We start from the raw sequence: 18,877 nt of genomic DNA on the forward strand, positions 1-18,877 counted from the left end.
GAACTTTGTGTTAAATTGGCCAAATTAACAATTTCCGATCACTTTATTTTGTAGTTGAAACAGTTGACTGGGCGATTTCTTGTGCTCAATCGATAGAATAGAAGTAATACTAGTGAAATAGCTAAGAATTTGGTTGATTGGAATAATGTAATTGCCCTAAAATGGGAGTCAAAGTCGGCAAAATCGCCGATTCGTAAATGTCGCTGACACATCAAAATTCGCGAGAGCATAATTTCGTCAATTTTCCACCAAATTTCGTACTTTTTGTTTTATTACCTTCACAAAAAAGATTCTCTACGATTTCATAAGAAAAAATAACAAATTTTTTTTTTGAAAATTCTTGGACACTGGTGCGTGACTCCAGATTTGGGCCTTGGACCCTGAAAGGGTTAAAGATACAGAATATTAAATATACCTTACGTCCAGTTCAGGGTACAGAACACAGATCAACCAGGCTATGATGGATCTGTGGGGCAGTGGGCAACCAGCAACAACAGGCTGGTTGACCAGGCTAGCATGAGCCTGTCCCATGGCCAGGCTCCAGGAAGAAAAACTCTTGGGACTCGTCAAAGATAACGGTTTAATAAAGCTGATAGGCCTACATATGAGAGAATGGGTCTGAGTGGTCAGTTTGCATAGTATAAAAAAATCCAGCAGCACACAGTGGATAATGAGAAAAAAAATTCAGCCGACTTTGAAAGATATATCACAGAACTAGGGATGATTTTGAAGGGTTTATGGACTTAAAGTACCTTGAAATTGAGCTCAAATTATCAGAAATGTTCGATTTTTGCTGATGTTCAAGATTAAACGTATAACTTCACACGTCCAATACATGTCAACTGGTGGGTCTAATATGCTTTCTCAACTGCGCTGATATTATTTATACCATTTTTACAAAAAATGCAGTAGTCTGCATAAAAGTAAATCTTCTATTTTTTGTGGGAATAAAAATTGAAAATGGAAAGCAAGCATAATATAACAGGGGCCTGGAGACGTGACTAATTAACAGAGAAAAATGTTATTTTAGTGCTCGGAATGTTTGCATTTTAATTCTGGACCCTATTTTGTAATTGGCCTTGAATTGTGTGTGAAATTGGCCAAATTACCAATTTCTGATCACTTTATTGGGTAGTTTTAACCCTTTCAGGGTCCGTCCCGTAGATCTACGGCTGGTCGGTGAGTGTCCAAACCGTAGATCTACGCCAAAATTCTAGCGCCGTCAAATTTAGCGCGAAAGCGCTCATAGGCCTACATATGAGAGAATGGGTCTGCGCCGTGGGTGTGTGCCGTAAACAAAAAATCTAGGCGCCTGCATAGCATTGTGGGAACGCCGGCTCAGTCACCCTTGTTCACCATGTCTCGTCGCAAGTCAGCTCTCACTCCCCGGAAAATTGGGACTCTCCTCTTCCTGTCTGATAGTTCTGACACTGATGGAAGTGGAAATGAAGACGAATTCTACGGCTTTGATAAGTTAGTGACCGAAAATAATGACCAGGATATCGATAATAGTGCAGAAAACCCCGACGATCCTCGACCTTCTACCTCTGGTGTGGGCACTCGTGACTCACGGTCGGGTGTTCCTAAACGTAAGAGAAAACTAATATTTTCCCGTGGCCTGGCCTCTGACTTCAGTAATGACGATGATTCTGACGTGGATTGTGATTTTATTGCGCTCGACGATCATTCGAGTAGTGATAGTGAGGAAACATATTCACCAGTGAAGCGTCGGTATGTTCGCCGCCGCATGCGCTCGGGTAGTGTACCCTATGCTGTGCCCAGGGGACGGAGTACATCCCGTAGTACATCCCGGAGTACATCCCGTGGCCCTACACCCGTTTTAGGTAGTGATAGTGAGGATGATGTGGCTACACTTGGCATGGATGGGCCACAGACATCAGTGGATGGTGTTAGTGGGGCTGGTGGTGGTAGTGGCACCGCCATGCGTGACTCGCTGTGCCACGCGGGAACCCACGCTGCTGACTCGTCAGTTCAAGGACAAAGCGGAGCGTCACCCACCAGCCCGCCACAACCACCCGTACAACCAGCCTATGATGTCCAGTATCCACCAGCAAACCGTATCTGGGATTGGCAGCAAAATCCCAATTTTGTTCCCAGCCCTCACCACTTTGATGACTCGCAAAGTGGAATTCTACCTACCTGTCCCCTTGGAACCACGGCCAATGAACTGGAATTCTTTGAATTATTCTTTGACCAGCCATTGATGGAAACTATTGTCAGGGAAAGTAATAAGTATTTTCAGTACACCATGGCAAATACGATCTTATCACCACAGTCAAGACTACACAGGTGGAAAGAGACGACTGTTGCAGAAATGTATTTGCTTTTTGCAACAATAATGCTTATGCCTCACGTCTATAAGCATAATATAAAAGCATACTGGTCCACAGATCGGCTAATTTGTACCCCATCCTTCAGTGAAATAATACCAGTGAACAGGTTTATCTTACTGTTACGTATGTTGCACTTCTCTGACAAAACCAGGCCTGACAGAAGTGACAGGTTATACAAGATTAGAAATGTTTTCATGTATCTCAAACAAAAGTTCAGGATATACTTTTATCCATTCAAGAATCTTGTAATTGACGAGTCTTTGATTTTGTTCAAAGGTAGACTGTCATTCAAGCAGTATATACCGAGCAAGAGGAACCGCTTTGGTATAAAATTGTTTGTACTCTGTGATTGTGACAGTGGCCTGGTGTTGGATATTGTTGTATACACGGGTAGTAAAACATTGAAAGATACCAAGATGTTATTGGGTATATCAGGTGACGTAGTGAGAAACATGATGGCACCTTATCTTGGTAAGGGCCATACATTATATACCGATAACTGGTACACAAGCCCATTACTCAGTGATTTCATGCGAGTGAACAAGACAGATGTGTGTGGCACAGTGCGTTCTAATCGTAAACATATGCCCAGGCTCAACGCAGGTGTTCGTGGTGATGACGTGCAGGTGTTTACTGCCAATGACATCATGGCATTACGGTGGCATGACAAACGAGATGTCACATTGTTGACAACCATTCACCGTAATGAAATGCAAGACAGTGGCAAAGTTGATCGAGTGACTAATGAACGTATTCGAAAACCAGTGACAGTGATTGATTATACACAAAACATGCGCTTGGTTGACAAGTGTGACATGCAGATTGGTTTTGTTGACTGTGTTCGTAAGAGTTACAAGTGGTACATGAAACTTTTCTTCCATCTCATGGACATTTCAATGCTGAATGCATATAATATGTACCAAATAAAGACTGGTAACAGACCACCGTATGGTGAATTTTGTTTGTCTGTTGTCAGACAACTCATAATGAAGTACCAGGTAACAACACCTGCAATACAACATGGTCCTCGAATTCATCACAATATACCCAAGCGTTTGAGAAGAGAAGGTGATCATTTCATAATACAGCTTCCTTCAACTCAAAAGAAATTTGCTCAGAAGAGATGCATTGTCTGTGCACAAACAAAACGACGGCAACAAAGACGCAAAGACACTCGGTTTATGTGTGAGGAATGTAAGGTGCCTCTGTGCATGGTGCCTTGTTTCAAGGAGTTCCACAAGCTCCAGCAGTTCTAAAACCATGTCCAGTGATTGTAAATATGTAAATATATGATAGAACATTAGTATTATACAATATTTGTGCATGTTTATTGTAATAAACAACAGTGGTAAACAATAATATGATAATAACTTTAGTGCGGTTATTGTGTTCAATACAGTGAGTTTATATATATAAATTATATACAGTATTGGTCTCTCAGGCCCCAAATGTTAGTAGGAATAGAAAAAAATTGGAAAAGAAAAGAAAAAACAACTAAAACAACAAAATAATATAATACGCGTATGTGGAATTCGTCGATGTTGCCGCCACCACATCATTTTCTACAAACTTCTTGGCACTGTATCTCGGTAAGTACTGATCAGATTCTAATTTTTTTTGTTTTATTACCTTCACAAAAATATGCTCTTTAATTCTGTAAGAAAAAATAATTTTTTTTTTTTTTTCAAAATTTCTTGGACACTGGTGCGTGACTTCAGATTTTGGCCTTGGACCCTGAAAGGGTTAACACTGAGACCAAGTTTGTGAGTAGGGGTCTTGACAGTGAAAGGGTTAAACCTCTTCATAGGGTGATGAAAATATTGAAAATTGAATGATAACACAGGGGGGGGGGGGAGAAATAGCAGTAGTAACACAAGGTTTGTCGGTAATGTCCCAGCCTAGGTCTTCTCCATTTGGTGATCCCGGATTTGGCTCCCCATCAAGGTAGTGTCTTGATTAATGCCTTCCATGGGAATTGGTCCCTAGGACTAGGGACCAATTGTTCCTAGTCCTAGCCTCATTCCCCACCCTCAAAGCATTTGCAGGGAGAAGCTAGGCCTTTGGACTGCCACTAACCCCGCCACACAGTGTTTGAAAGGTATGGCAGCTACACAGCAGCGGACAATATTAGGAAGTTCAAAGGCATCAAGCACTACAGGATCCTTTTGTAGCCACACCCCAGCTTTGGGCTGCAGCCTGAGTGCTGGAGAACCTCAGCGAATATTCTTGCTGCTGCATCTTCTACTTGTCTGTTGCAACCCCTGGAGGGTGACTTACATACCATGGAATGCTCTTGTTAAGTACAGTGGACCCTTGGTTATCAGCTGTTCCGGATTTCGGCCGCTTTTTTGGCTGAAATTTTATCCTGGTTTTTTCGTCCGTCATTTCAGAGATTGGCTGTATTTGATATGTAATAGTAATCACTCTTGGGCACATTAAATGTCCTATTTTAGGTTAATATAGACATTTTCATTAATCTATCTACAATATTTTCTTCAAAATTATATAAAAAGCACGTTACATAACGTTTGTAGCATATAAACATGCAATGTTTATATGCTTTCGAGTGGTGAGTCAAGGAGGAGGGAGGGTGGAGGGTAAGCATTATGTTTTTTCTGATTCAGTGTTAGAGAAAAGTGTGAATCTAGCATTTGGTTCAGTCACCACGCTTCATAAGCGTTTGTTTACAATTCTCGGCATGAATTATTCATTACTTCTCCCTTTGTTTATTATGGCATCTAAAGGTAGTTGTTAGAAACGATTAAACTCAGTTAACATGGTATGTCGATGTAATAATATGGCTGTGTAGTGTAGCATGGGGGGGGGCTACATACGTGTACCTACATCTACCAGCTACCTACACTGAATTCCTACAAATTACTACTCACCTCTCGCCCTACATTAACCCTTTGACTGTTTCGGCCATATATACGTATACGTCTTACGAGCCAGTGTTTCAGACGTATATGTACTCAATAATTCTAGTGGCTTCAAATCAAGCAGGAGAAAGCCGGTAGGAACATATTTGAGAGAATGGGTCTGTGTGGTCAGTGTGCACCATATAAAAAAATCCTGCAGCACACAGTGCATAATGAGGAAAAAAAAAACTGACCATTTTTTTTAATAAAAATGCCGAATTTGTGGTCTGTTTTCGTATAGTATTTATGGTTGTATTCTCGTTTTCTCGGTCTCATTTGATAGAATGGAAAACATATAATAGAAAGAGAGGTGATTTTGATTGGTTTTACTATGAAAAGAACCTTGAAATGGAGCTCAAAGTAGGGGAATTGTTTGATTTTTGCCGATGTTCAGAAGTAAACAAATGATGACATTTTCCAATAAATGTCCTAGTAGCCATTCTAATATGCAGTCATGAATGGGTTGACATTATTTATACAATTATTACAATATTGCAGTAGTCTGCATAGCAGTAAATCTTGTATTTTTTGTTTGAATAAAAATTCTAAATAGAAAGCAAGAAAGAGTAATATCAGAGGGGCCTGGAGACGTGACTGATGAACAAAGAAAATATTATTTTAAGAGCCAGGAATGTCTGCATTGTTCATTCTGGACCCTATTTTGAAATTGTCATATTTTTTAATTTTCGTGAAATTGGCCAAATTGCAAATTTCTGATCACGTTATTGGGTAGTTGAAATTGGTAAATGGGCATCTTCCTGTACTCAATCGATAGAACAAATGGAGTTCTAAAGAAATAGCTATGAGTTTGGTCGACTGGAACAATGGAATTAGCTGAAAATAGGGCTCAAAGTGGGCGAAATCGTCAATTCGTAAATATTGCTGAGGTCGCTAACTTTGCGAGAGCGTAATTCCATCAGTTTTCCATCAAATTTTGTTCTTTTGGTGTCATTACAATCGGGAAAAGATTCTCTATCATTTCATAAAAAAAAAATTTTTTTTTTTTTTGGGGGGAAATTTTGTGACACCAGGAGTCACCTCAGGATTTGGGGTTGCAACAATCAAAGCGTTAAGACTACGGGTCCACCATCACAAATCCGGCAATCAGTTATTCAGTTCCTTCAGTTATCCGGTACTAATTTCAGCTAGTATAATTTCAAATTTCCAGGGTCGCCACACCAACCTGCTGGTACTGTTTGGTGGCGCTACTTGCTGCATAAGTCATGCCAATTTCTTTTTCTCCATTTATTGTTATAACCTGCCCACTTTAAGCCCTAGCTATGATTCCAACAAATTAAAAGAATTGCTGCTTGTGTAAAGCACACACACCGTACATTGTCCATAAAAGATAAGGTGGATTTTAAGCCACTCTCGGTCGCCATGAGCTCAGCTCACTCTGATCAGCTGTGACTGGTGAATTTCGGTCTACATATGAGAGAATAGGTGTGTGTGGTAAGTATGCAGTATATAAAGAAATTCTGCAGCATGCAGTGCATGAGAAAAAAACTGCATCCATGTTTTTGGTGTTAAAAAGTGATTTTGCTGTGTATTAATGTATATATGGTTTCATTCTAATTTTTTGGCCTCATTTGATAGAATGGAAGATACATTATGGAAATAGATATGATTTTGATTGGCTTCACAAGGGAAAGTGCCTTGAAATTGAGTTCAAAGTAGCGGAAATGTTTGATTTTTGCCGATGTTCATGAGTAAACAAATGACGTCACTACATGTCCAACTGGCCGGTCTGATGTGCAGTCGCATATAGGTTGACATTATTTATACAATTACTGTATTACAATAATGCAGTACTCTGCATAACAGACTACTGCATTATTTTTTGTGTGAATAAAAATTCAAAATGGAACTAATGAACAGAGAAAATGTTATTTTAGTGCCAGGGATGTCTGCATTGTTTATTCTGTACCCTATTTTGAAATAGCATCACTTGAAATTTATGTGAAATTGGCCAAATTATCGATTTCTGACCACTTTATTGGGTAGTTAAAATAAGTATATGAGCAGTTTCCTGTACTCAGTTGATAGAATAGAATTGAAAGAATACTAGCAAAATAACTATGAGTTTGGTAGACTGGAACAATGGAATGGGCCAAAATAGGACGTAAAATAGGTGAAATCACCGATGCAAAAATATCGCCTTTGGGTTAAGTGTATTCTAACTTAACCACACTGCAATCCAATAAAATCACTTATCCGGCATCATCAGGACCTGTAGGGTGCCGGATTAGCGATGGTGAACCTGTAGTTGAATGAGCAATTTCTTGTGTTCAATTGATAGAATGGAAGGCATACTTGCAAAATAGTTAAGAATTTGGTAGAATAGAGCAATGGAATTGTTTTAAAGTGGGCGAAATTGCTGATGCACAAATTGTTTTCTTACCTCTTTGTTCCTGTATAATTCTGTAAGTTTTCCTAATCAGTTTAATTCTTTTGGTGTCATTACCTTCAGAAAAAGATTCTCTACCATTTTGGAAGAAAGAAAATGATTTTTTTTTTAACCCTTTGACTGTTTTCGACGTATAAATACGTCTTACGAGCCAATGTTTCTGACGTATATATACTCAATAATTCTAGCGGCTTCAAATCAAGTGGGAGAAAGCTGGTAGGCCCACATGTGAGAGAATGGGTCTGTGTGGTCAGTGTGCACCACATAAAAAAAATCCTGCAGCACACATTGCGTAATGAGAAAAAAAAAACTCTGATCGTTTTTTTGGAATAAAACGCCGACTTTGAGGTGTATTTTCGTATAGTATTTATCGTTGTATTCGCGTTTTCATGGTCTTAGTTGATAAAATGGAAAACATATTACAGAAATAGAGATGATTTTCATTACTTTTACGATGAAAACGACCTTGAAACTGAGCTCAAAGTAGCGGAAATGTTCGATTTTTACCAATGTTCAAGAGTAAATAAATCACACCACACGTCCAATACACGTCAACTGGGGAGTCTAATATTCTTTCACTAGTGCACTGATATTATTTATACCATTTTTACAATAATGCAGTCGTCTGCATAACAGTAAATTTTGTATTTTTTTGTATGAATAAAAAATCAAAATAGAAAGCAATAATAACATAAGAGGGGCCTAGAGATGTGACTAATGAACAGAGCATATGTTATTTTAGTGCCACGAATGTCTACCTTGTTTATTCTGGACCCTATTTTGAAATTGGCATCTTTTTTATTTTGCGTGAAATTGGCCAAATTGCCAATTTCTGACCACCATATTGGGTAGTCCAAATTAGTAAATGGGAGGTTTCTTGTACTCAGCTGATAGATAAAATGGAGTTCTAAAGAAATAGCTATGAGTTTGGTCAACTGGAGCAATGGAATTGGCTGAAAATTGGGCTCAAAGTCGGCGAAATCGCCGATACGCACATGTCGCCGAGACCGCTAACTTCGCGGGAGCATAATTCCACGAGTTTTCGACCAAATTTCGAACTTTTGGTGTCATTACCATCGGGAAAAGATTCTCTATCATTTCATAAGAAAAAATAATTTTTTTTTTTTCAAAAATTGAGCGACATAGAATGACAGTTTCAGAGAGGGGCCTGAAACAGTCAAAGGGTTAAATGGACACTGAAATCAATATTAATTTCAGGAAAGTGAAAGATTTAAAAGTACAGTTTGTCCAATTGACTTTGCACATTATTTTAAAAGTTCATTATATCAAAGTCCATTAGAATGAAAGAGTAATAAAACATGTAAAATTTGGTTAAGCCCACTACAGCTTCAGGCTCCATGCCTCATTGGCTCTGACCAAAAATGATTTTTACTTGCATCATGAAACATCTTTCTGACCATTAGTTCCATATATACATGTATATGGAACTGGATTGTGTGTAATTAACATTGTCAAAGCTATAACTTCAAGGTTTAATGCATCATCATTGCTCAATACTTGCTCAAGTATTTTCACAGGATTTACACGTTTCAAAAAAAAAAAAAAAAGTCATAATAAGCATAATTGTTATGAAAGTATGATAGGTGCTATTTTTTCATAACTTTTAAAAAGCCCCTGGTTATGCAGAGCATTTCATGCTTAAGAGATGCATTCGTCTAAAGAACTCGGGTGAATTACTTTCTTAAAAGACAGTGCTGTATTATGGAAGTCTGTAAATGACCAGCCACTCTTTATAGTTCCTCCCTCCATGTTTTCCCACAATTTTCAGTAATGAGTAAAGATTTCAAACTAAGAACCTGGACAGTCCACATGCACAAGAGGTGATCTCTGAGTTTCGTTTTTCTCTCTATAGGTGTTCAAATCAAATATATATCAATATTTGTTAAATAGTTCTGTTAACTACATAAAATTCTTCTTCTAGTTTAAATGAGTATTAGGTACAGTATATGTGCTGTACAATACTTTATTACTGGCTCAGTATTGCTCTCCAGTTGATGACAAAAGTAATGAATGTTTACAAAAATTATTATTTTGGTTATATGTGCTAATTCTTTGTTTTAATTACATAGATGGAAGTAATTATAATTATAGCTGTCAGAATTTAATTCATTCACACAATTTTTTCTGTCTTATTCATCCACTTCCCTTTCTGCCTTTGCCTATGTTTTTTTTTTTTTTATTCTTCAAGTTGCAAATATTCATGAACTATACAGTATAATGAGGTTAAAACATTTCTTAATGCAACGTTGTTTTTCTTTGGTTTTGTTTCTCAAAAAGCATTGGTGTTTTATCATTAGGGTAATCCGTTGAGGGATCTCAGGGGACGTCTTTATTGTAGGTGGATGCGGACCCAGAGGACCGACGAAGCTTGGACAGTGCGTTGCTGGGAGCTCTGAGTAACGAACAAGCCTTCATACCTACTTGTCCCTTCTGTGGCCGCATGTTCCGCCAGTCAGGGGTCCTTACGAGACACATCAGGACCCATACTGGAGAGAAGCCCTATACATGTCCTCACTGCCCATACCGAGCTAGCAGAAAGGCTCATGTTGAAGAACATTGGAAACGAAAACATAGTGCTCCGCATTCAGAGGATTCATTTAATTACAAAATAGGACCTTGGGATTCTTATAGTCAGCCTTAAAACTGTATTATAGTTTTTGTAATGATTACAGGAAATTATATACTACTTTGTAAAGCTAGGGCTCCATACATTAATAATGTTTTCAGTAATAATACTAATCCATGTGCTTCTTTTGTAAATGCCGTACTGTACATAAATTATATACGTATATTGTTCCTCTGTGTGAGTGTGTGCATTTGTTTTTATTCAGAGCAGAAAAACACACACCAAATTTTCCTAAGAATAATTTAATTTAAACACTATCTTACAAGGAGCAGAGGAATATCATGCTTAAAACAGAAAGAAATAGGAGCTGTTATGAGTAGAGAAGAGAAATAAGTGAGTATGGAGAAAGTACATAGGATGAAAAGCAACTGAATTAGATTTGAGTAAGTCTGAGATGCTGAAAGTAATTGGAGATATAGTGTTAGAATGGCTTTTGAAATTAGTAGATACATGAATGGGAAAGGACCTAAGTATTGAGAGAAATCATACATAGTTCATTTCTTGAAAGAAAAAGGGGACAATAGGAAATATAAGAATTATAGGGAATGAGTCTGTTTGAGTATACTGCATAAAATATTTAGTAGAATTACCATCAAAAGAGTTACGGGAAAAGTCCGAAGGTAGGACTCCTGTGAAATGAAGGTAATTGCAAAGTGACAGGGATGTGTGCATTAATACATAAAAGTAAGCAACACTTAGATAACACCAAGAAACTTCTTCTGGCATTAGTGTATTTAGAAAAAGTATTCAGTGGAATGGCAGGTGTTGCAAATATGTATATGTATTTGGAATTATTAATAGGTTATTAAGCTGTAGAGTCTTTTGAAGAGATTGAGAGTTAGGGTATGTAGGAGAGTAGAGGACTACTTTGCAGTAAAATAGGCCTTAGACAGGTGTGTGTGATATTTCTATGATTGTTACATATATTTACAAAAGTGGTTGGGGAGAGGCATGATATTTAAAGATAAAGAATCTGATATAAAGTGGATGGTGTCACAGTTGCTCTTTGCTGATGACATGCTACTTTTAGGAGTTGGGATGAGAAATATAGTGGCTGTACTCTAAAGAAAGGGTGAGGTTGTTGTCCTCTGCATAGATAGATAACTAGAAACTGATAGTGAGCGTGTTTCCTCATTTTGAGGTCACATTGCATTGACGGGAAATGGTTGATGTGTTTTTGAATTTGTATGTTATGTTATATTGTATTTGAGCTATTGAACAGCAGGAAAGTATAAGTGCCAAATTTATACAAGTTGTGGAGATCAGAGTTATAAAGCACTAGTTACTATACTCTGTTATGGGGCTCTGAACCTAAAAAAAAAATTAAAATGCAGAGACAATATCTACTTATTCCCACACACAGATGAAACATCAAGGAATTTATACTTATGCTTTTCTGCCATGCAATGCCTCATTTTTAGGTAAGTTATATAATAGAGTAGGTAGAGGAGCAATGTTGCAAATATAGCATATATATGAAGTAGATGAGAGGTTATTAAAAACTGTATAAAGTTTTTATGGGGTGAGTGAGGATCATGTCAGGATATGTACAAGGGATGGGGAATATTTTTTAAGTAATTCTTGGACAGGTATGTATGATCTCACCATTGTCGTTTAATGCATTTATAAATTTGGTTGTAAAAACAGCAATTAATGTGATATGAGTTGGAGTTGTTACAGTTGCTCTTTGCTGATAACACTGTGTGCATGTGCCCTTGTGTGAATGCTCTTGTGCTTTCACCCGAGTGTGAGTGTGCTTATGCCTACACCAGTGTATATGTGTGTGCTTGTATGTCTGTGCAGGTAGAGAAGATAGAGAGGAATAGGATGTATAAATCTTGGGTGTAAAGTATGAGTGCCACGGGTCATCCCAGGAATAGTTAGAGGGAGGGGGGGTAAAGAAGCCTGATAGGGGCTTGAGCATCCAGCAGGCCTTCGTGGTGATGTTACGTGGGAGTGAATGGAAACAATAAGCTTTTAATTAATGTTATATTGGAGTGTGAGGAAGATAAGATTTATGAGAAGATTCTGTTAAACCAGTTAGCCAGACTTAAGTTCTGGAGGTGGGAAGGGTAGTCTGAATTGTTATATGAGTATTCTTCTGGCAAGACAACGATTGAATGAATAATGGTGAATGTGCTTCCTTTCTTTGGATCACTGCCTTCGTGGGTGACAGCCATTGAGGTAAATAAATAAGTAAATATATATATATTTACACCAGATATATATATATATATATATATATATATATATATATATATATATATATATATATATATAATTTATTTATTTATTCAGTCTCTTCTTCTCAACTTCTTCTCCCTGTCTTTGCTGTCTTCCTTTTAATATATAGTATGCTGTATATTGTTTGTAGTCAAAAATAATAGAATTTTTAAGCATTGTTGTTAGTCATATACCTTAAGCATATCCTTGCACCTAGAGCTTTAATTATGCAATGTTTAATGTAAGGAAACCAGGTTACCGGTATTCACATATTGTCCTATAATTTATTGTTTAAGAATACTGCAGTGTTTTTTATATTAACACTAGTGTTTTTTGTAACTTGTGTATGGAGTATTTTTGATAAAATGCTTAATATGAATTGGTAGTTCTAAACTGACATTTAGCAGTATTGCTATGTCAGCTTTATCATTTATCTGTAAATGCTTAGCTGCATTTCCATCTTTGAAATAAAATATAAGATAGAATTTGTGTTCCATTATCATTTTCTAAATTGCAAATGACATTTGGAGACGCTTGGGCCAGAGCTGACCTTGTGTAACCACCGCCCGATGATCTTTGTTTTAGGTGAGGGCGGTGGGTGGGAAGGAACCAGCGGCGCAGCTTGAGGCTGGACGCTACACCTGTAACTTCTGCTCTCGATCTACTTACAAGAAAGAAGATATGAGGCGACACCTCAGGACTCACACTGGAGAGAAGCCTTTCAGCTGCCTTCACTGTCCCTACCGTGCAACCCAGAAAGCTCATGTTATTGCACACATGAGACGCAAGCATTATGTTCCCATGCAGTGAAGGCTACCCTACTATAGGACTGTTTTTGTTTGAAGAAGTTTTAAAATTAATTGGAAAATACTGCCACTCAGTTTAATTAATCTGAATAAAAGTAGTTTACATAAAATATTTCTCAGTTTTGGTAGTATTTTTCTAATTTTCGTTACTTCATAAAATGGATTGATTTTAAATTCAAAATAATGAAAAAGTTAATTTTTTTTTCCAGAGCAAGTGCTTTTTAATGTTCAAGCATCTTAAATTTTTACAAAACTTATTCATACATAGAAAGAGAAACAGTATTATGGTTACATAGTAACCATAATACTGTTTCTCTTATCAAGAATTAAATACCCTGTATTAAAGAAAAGTAACTATTTAGAACTACATTAAAATGCTTCTCACAAAAGTGGGGTAAAGACACTTGTGTACATAGGCAGTAAATAGTTATTTCTAAACCACATTTGCTCAAGGTAGGATGTAAAGAGGAAATGTGGTGTGTCAACAAAGGTTTGTGCTACACATACAGATAATCGTCTACATTGAAACCTCGTGTTTTGGCTATAATCCGTTCCAGAAGGTCAGCCTAAATTTAACCCTTTCCGGGTTTCCAACGTACTAGTACGGCTTACGGACCAGGGTTATTGACGTATTAGTATGCCTAAATTCTAGCGCCTTCAAATCTAATGAAAGAAAGCTGGTAGGCCTACATATGAAAGAATGGGTCTATGCGGTCAGTGTGCACAGTATAAAAAAAATCCTGCAGCACACAGTGCATAATAATAAAAAAAACTGACCGTGTTTTTGGTTTAAAACAGCGATTTTGCAGTGTATTTTCGTATGGTATTTAAGGTTGTACTTTAGTTTTCCTGGTCTCATTTTATAGAATGGAAGACATATTACAGAAATTGAGATGATTTTGATTGGTTTCATAAAGAAAAGTATCTTGAAATTGAGCTCAAAGTAGCAGAAATGTTCGATTTTTACCAAAGTTCAAAAGTAAACAAATCATGCCAAGCGTCCAATACACATCAACTGGTGAGTCTAATATTCTTTCACAAGTGCGCTGATATTATTTATACCATTTCTACACTAATGCAGTAGTCCGCATAACAGTAAATCTTCTATTTTTTGTGAGAATAAAAATTCAAAGTGGAAAGCAAAAGAGATGTAAGAGGGACCTGGGGACGTGACTAATGAACAGAGAAAATGTTATTTTAGTGCCTGGAATGTCTGTCTTGTTTATTTTGGACCCTATTTGGAAATTGACATCTTCTGAAATTTGTGTGAAATTGGCAACATTGCTAATTTCTGACCACTTCGCTCGATAGTTGAAATCATTAAATGGGTGGTTTCTTGTGCTCAATCGATAGAAAAAATGGAGTTCTAGCAAAATAGATACGATTTTTGTTGTCTAGTACACTGTAATTGGCTGAAAATAGGGCTCAAAGTGGGTGAAATCGCCAATGCGTAAACATCGTCGAGACCGCTAACTTCGTGAGAGCATAATTCCCTAAGTTCTCCATCAGATTTCATATTTTTGGTCTCATTATGATCGGGAAAAGATTTTCTATCATTTCATAAGAAAAAATCTTTTTTTTTTTTTTTTTTTTTTTTTTTTTTCCAACAAATTTTCGACCTTGAGAACGAGTTAAGGAGAGGGCCTCTTGGCCCTGAAAGGGTTAAAACAGCCTAAATTCTAAGCAATGTTTCCCATGCGAATTAATGAAAATATAATTAATCCGTTCCAGACACTAAAAAATATTCTCAAAAAATACATTTTTTAAAGATTAATTATAGTTTTACCTTCACAAAACAATTAAAAGTAAGTAAAATAAATAAATGAACATTTAAATCAGTATTACATACCTTTATCGAAGACTCTTGTTGGCTTATGGTAATCAGGGAGGAGGAGAGAGGGAGGACTGATTATTGTTTGGATGGGGAATCCCCCTCCATAAGGACTTCAGGTATCAAAGCCCTCTCTGGGGTTACTTCCCTCCCTACCTGCTACACTCCCTGCATGCCTGCTACACTCCCTGCCTGCCTGCTACACTCCCTCCCTCCATGCTACACCCTGTCTCCCTTCCACACTCCCTCCCTCCATGCTACACTCCCTGCCTGCCTGCTACACTCCCTGCCTGCCTGCTACACTCTCTGCCTCCCTTCCACACTCCCTCTCTCCATGCTACACTCCCTGCATGCCTGCTATGCTCCCTGCCTGCCTGCCTGCTACACTCCCTGCCTCCCTTCCACACTCCCTGTTTCCCTGCTACACTCCCGGTCTCCCACACTCCCTCCCTCCATGCTACACTCCCTGCCTCCCTTTCACACTCCCTGTTTCTCTGCTAAACTCCCTGCCTCCCTGCTACACTCCCTGCCTCCCTTCCACACTCCCCATTTCCCTGCTACACTCCCTGCCTCCCACATTCCTCCTTGCCCAGCTACACTCCCTGCCTGCCTGCTACACACGCTGCCTCCCTTCCACACTCCCCATTTCCCTGCTACACTCCCTGCATGCCTGCTACACTCCCTGTCTGCCTGCTACACTCCCTGCTTCCCTTCCACTCTACCTGTTTCCCTGCTGTACTCCCTCCATGCCTGCTATACTCCCTGCATGCCTGCTACACTCCATCCATGTTACACTCCCTGTCTGCCTGCTACACTCCCTCCCTCCCTTCCACTCTATCTGTTTCCTTGCTATACTCCCTGCTTACATGCTACACTCCCTGCTTACATGCTACACTCCCTCCATCCATGTTACACTCCCTGCCTGCCTGCTACACTCCCTGCCTCCATGCTACACTCCCTGCATGCCTGCTACACTCCCTGGCTGCCTGCTACACTCCCTGGCTGCCTGCTACACTCCCTGGCTGCCTGCTACACTCCCTGGCTGCCTGCTACACTCCTTCCCTCCATATTACATTCCCTGCCTGACTGCTACACTCCCTGCCTCCCTTCCACACTCCCTGTTTCCCTGCTACACTCCCAGTCTCTCACACTCCCTCCCTCCATGCTACACTCCCTGCCTCCCTTTCACACTCCCTGTTTCTCTGCTAAACTCCCTGCCTCCCTGCTACACTCCCTGCCTCCCTTCCACACTCCCCATTTCCCTGCTACACTCCCTGCCTCCCACATTCTTCCTTGCCCAGCTACACTCCCTGGCTGCCTGCTACACATGCTGCCTCCCTTCCACACTCCCCATTTCCCTGCTACACTCCCTTCATGCCTGCTACACTCCCTGCCTGCCTGCTACACTCCCTGTTTCCCTTCCACTCTACCTGTTTCCCTGCTGTACTCCCTCCATGCCTGCTATACTCCCTGCCTGCCTGCTACACTCCCTCCCTCCCTTCCACTCTACCTGTTTCCCTGCTATACTCCCTGCTTACATGCTACACTCCATCCATCCATGTTACACTCCCTGCCTGCCTGCTACACTCCCTGCCTCCATGCTACAGTCCCTGCCTCCATGCTACACTCCCTGCATGCCTGCTACACTCCCTGCCTCCCTTCCACACTCCCTGCCTGCCTACTACACTCCCTGCCTCCATGCTACACTCCCTGCATTCCTGGTGCACTCCCTGTTTCCCTGCTACCCTCCCTACATGCTTGCTACACTCCCTGCCTCCCTTCCACACTCCCTGCCTGCCTACTACACTCCCTGCCTCCATGCTACACTCCCTGCATTCCTGGTGCACTCCCTTCCTGCCTGCTACACTCCCTGCCTGCTATACTCCCTGCCTGCTATACTCCCTGCATGCCTGGCACACTCCCTGCCTCCATGCCACACTCCCTGCCTCCATGCTACACTCCCTGCCTGCCTGCTACACTCCCTGCATGCCTGCTACACTCCCTGCCTCCATGCTACACTCCCTGCCTCCATGCTACATTCCCTGGCTCCATGCTACACTCCCTGGCTCCATGCTACACTCCCTGCCTCCATGGTACACTCGACATGCCTGCTACACTCCCTGCATGCCTGCCTGCTACATTCCCTGCCTGCCTACATGCTACTCTCCCTGCCTGCTACACTTCCTGCCCATGGTGACTTATTTCACAGTCGCACTTAATAAACAAGCCATATCAGCTTCCTTGATTTGTTCTTTCTTTACCAGGATAGAAGTGATTGTTGATTTGTTTTTGTCATGCATCCCATGGTGACATATTTCACAGTCACACTTAATAAAAAACCACCGAAAACAATGGATTTTAAGAAAATATTTGGATGAATACTCAGAGTGTATGTTCACTCGCAGACAGACAAAGGGAGACTGACTCACCTACGTGTGGCGTCCCGGGCTGACACGTCTAATATGGCCAATATACAAGACAATGGCCAAAATACAGAGCAAAATTTCTGCCGAAAAAACAGCCTAAATACGAATCGGCCGGTAAACACAGCGGCCGAAAAACGAGGTTCCACTGTATTTATTGGATTTGGGAAATACAGGTCAGAATCCATTAGGTCAGCAGATTCAGAAACAGTGGACAGAGTCTGTTAGGGGATTTTCAGTTAGTGTTATAACGATGACAAAACAATATCTTTACATACCATGATCATCATTACTGACCACCCTCTTCCCTTATTAGTTTGATAAATTGAGGGTTTACTGTAGTGAATTTTGACCATATTTGTTGACAAGTATTGTCATCCAACATCACATCCCAGGAGGGACTGATAATGTAGGTTATATCACAGTTTAACTAAAATTATCTAAACAGTTTTTATATGTATTTAATCTAGTATTTCTGAAGTTAATGTATAGCTTTTGCTGATGATTAATATTCTTTATATTTTCTTCGTAAAGACAAACATGCATGAAGACTACTATTTTCTTTCTTCATTTGTTTTTAAAATAAAATTTCCTTCAGACTAATTATTAAATTAGTGTAAATAATTAATTTACTGTCTTTTACAATTTTTTTTTTAAGGTACGTGTATGTGTGTTACTGTCTCATACCATGCGAGAGTTAAAAATAGCTTTTTATAATGTAGTAATGTAATTGAAAATAACTTGTTTGAATGTGAGAGACAAAGTGGAATTGTTTATTTGGCTGAAGAGTTGTATAATGTAGGAGAATGTACTAGTACTGTTTGAGGTAACTGCTGCAACAAATGTTTTTTCTAATAAATAATGTGTTTTCAGATGCTTTATGAAAATTAATGTATTGTATATACTGTAATTAAATTATAAATATTATAAAGTGTAACACTTATTATAGAACAACAATAAAGAAAGACTGTTTACAGTACTGAACTGTGATTTTTAATTGATGTTTGAAAAGAAGTTGGCCTCTGGTGCTCAAACACTATTCTTAAAGGAAAACATTCTTCTATTCTCTCGGCATCACTTGTTTTCTCAGGTTATTACTATAGCCTCTTGTTTTCCTCGGAACTAGGAAGTCATCTTTTTCTCGTATCACTTTGTAATAATGCATAACGTTATCATACCTCTCCTATCATTCAATAAAAAGCACTTTTTTTGTGTTGCCTATCTTTTAGAATATTCAACTTTCTTAGTTCCAAGTTATTTTGCAATAT

Source organism: Cherax quadricarinatus, chromosome 5, assembly GCF_038502225.1.
Source record: "Cherax quadricarinatus isolate ZL_2023a chromosome 5, ASM3850222v1, whole genome shotgun sequence".
In the NCBI taxonomy this organism is placed as follows: domain Eukaryota; kingdom Metazoa; phylum Arthropoda; class Malacostraca; order Decapoda; family Parastacidae; genus Cherax; species Cherax quadricarinatus.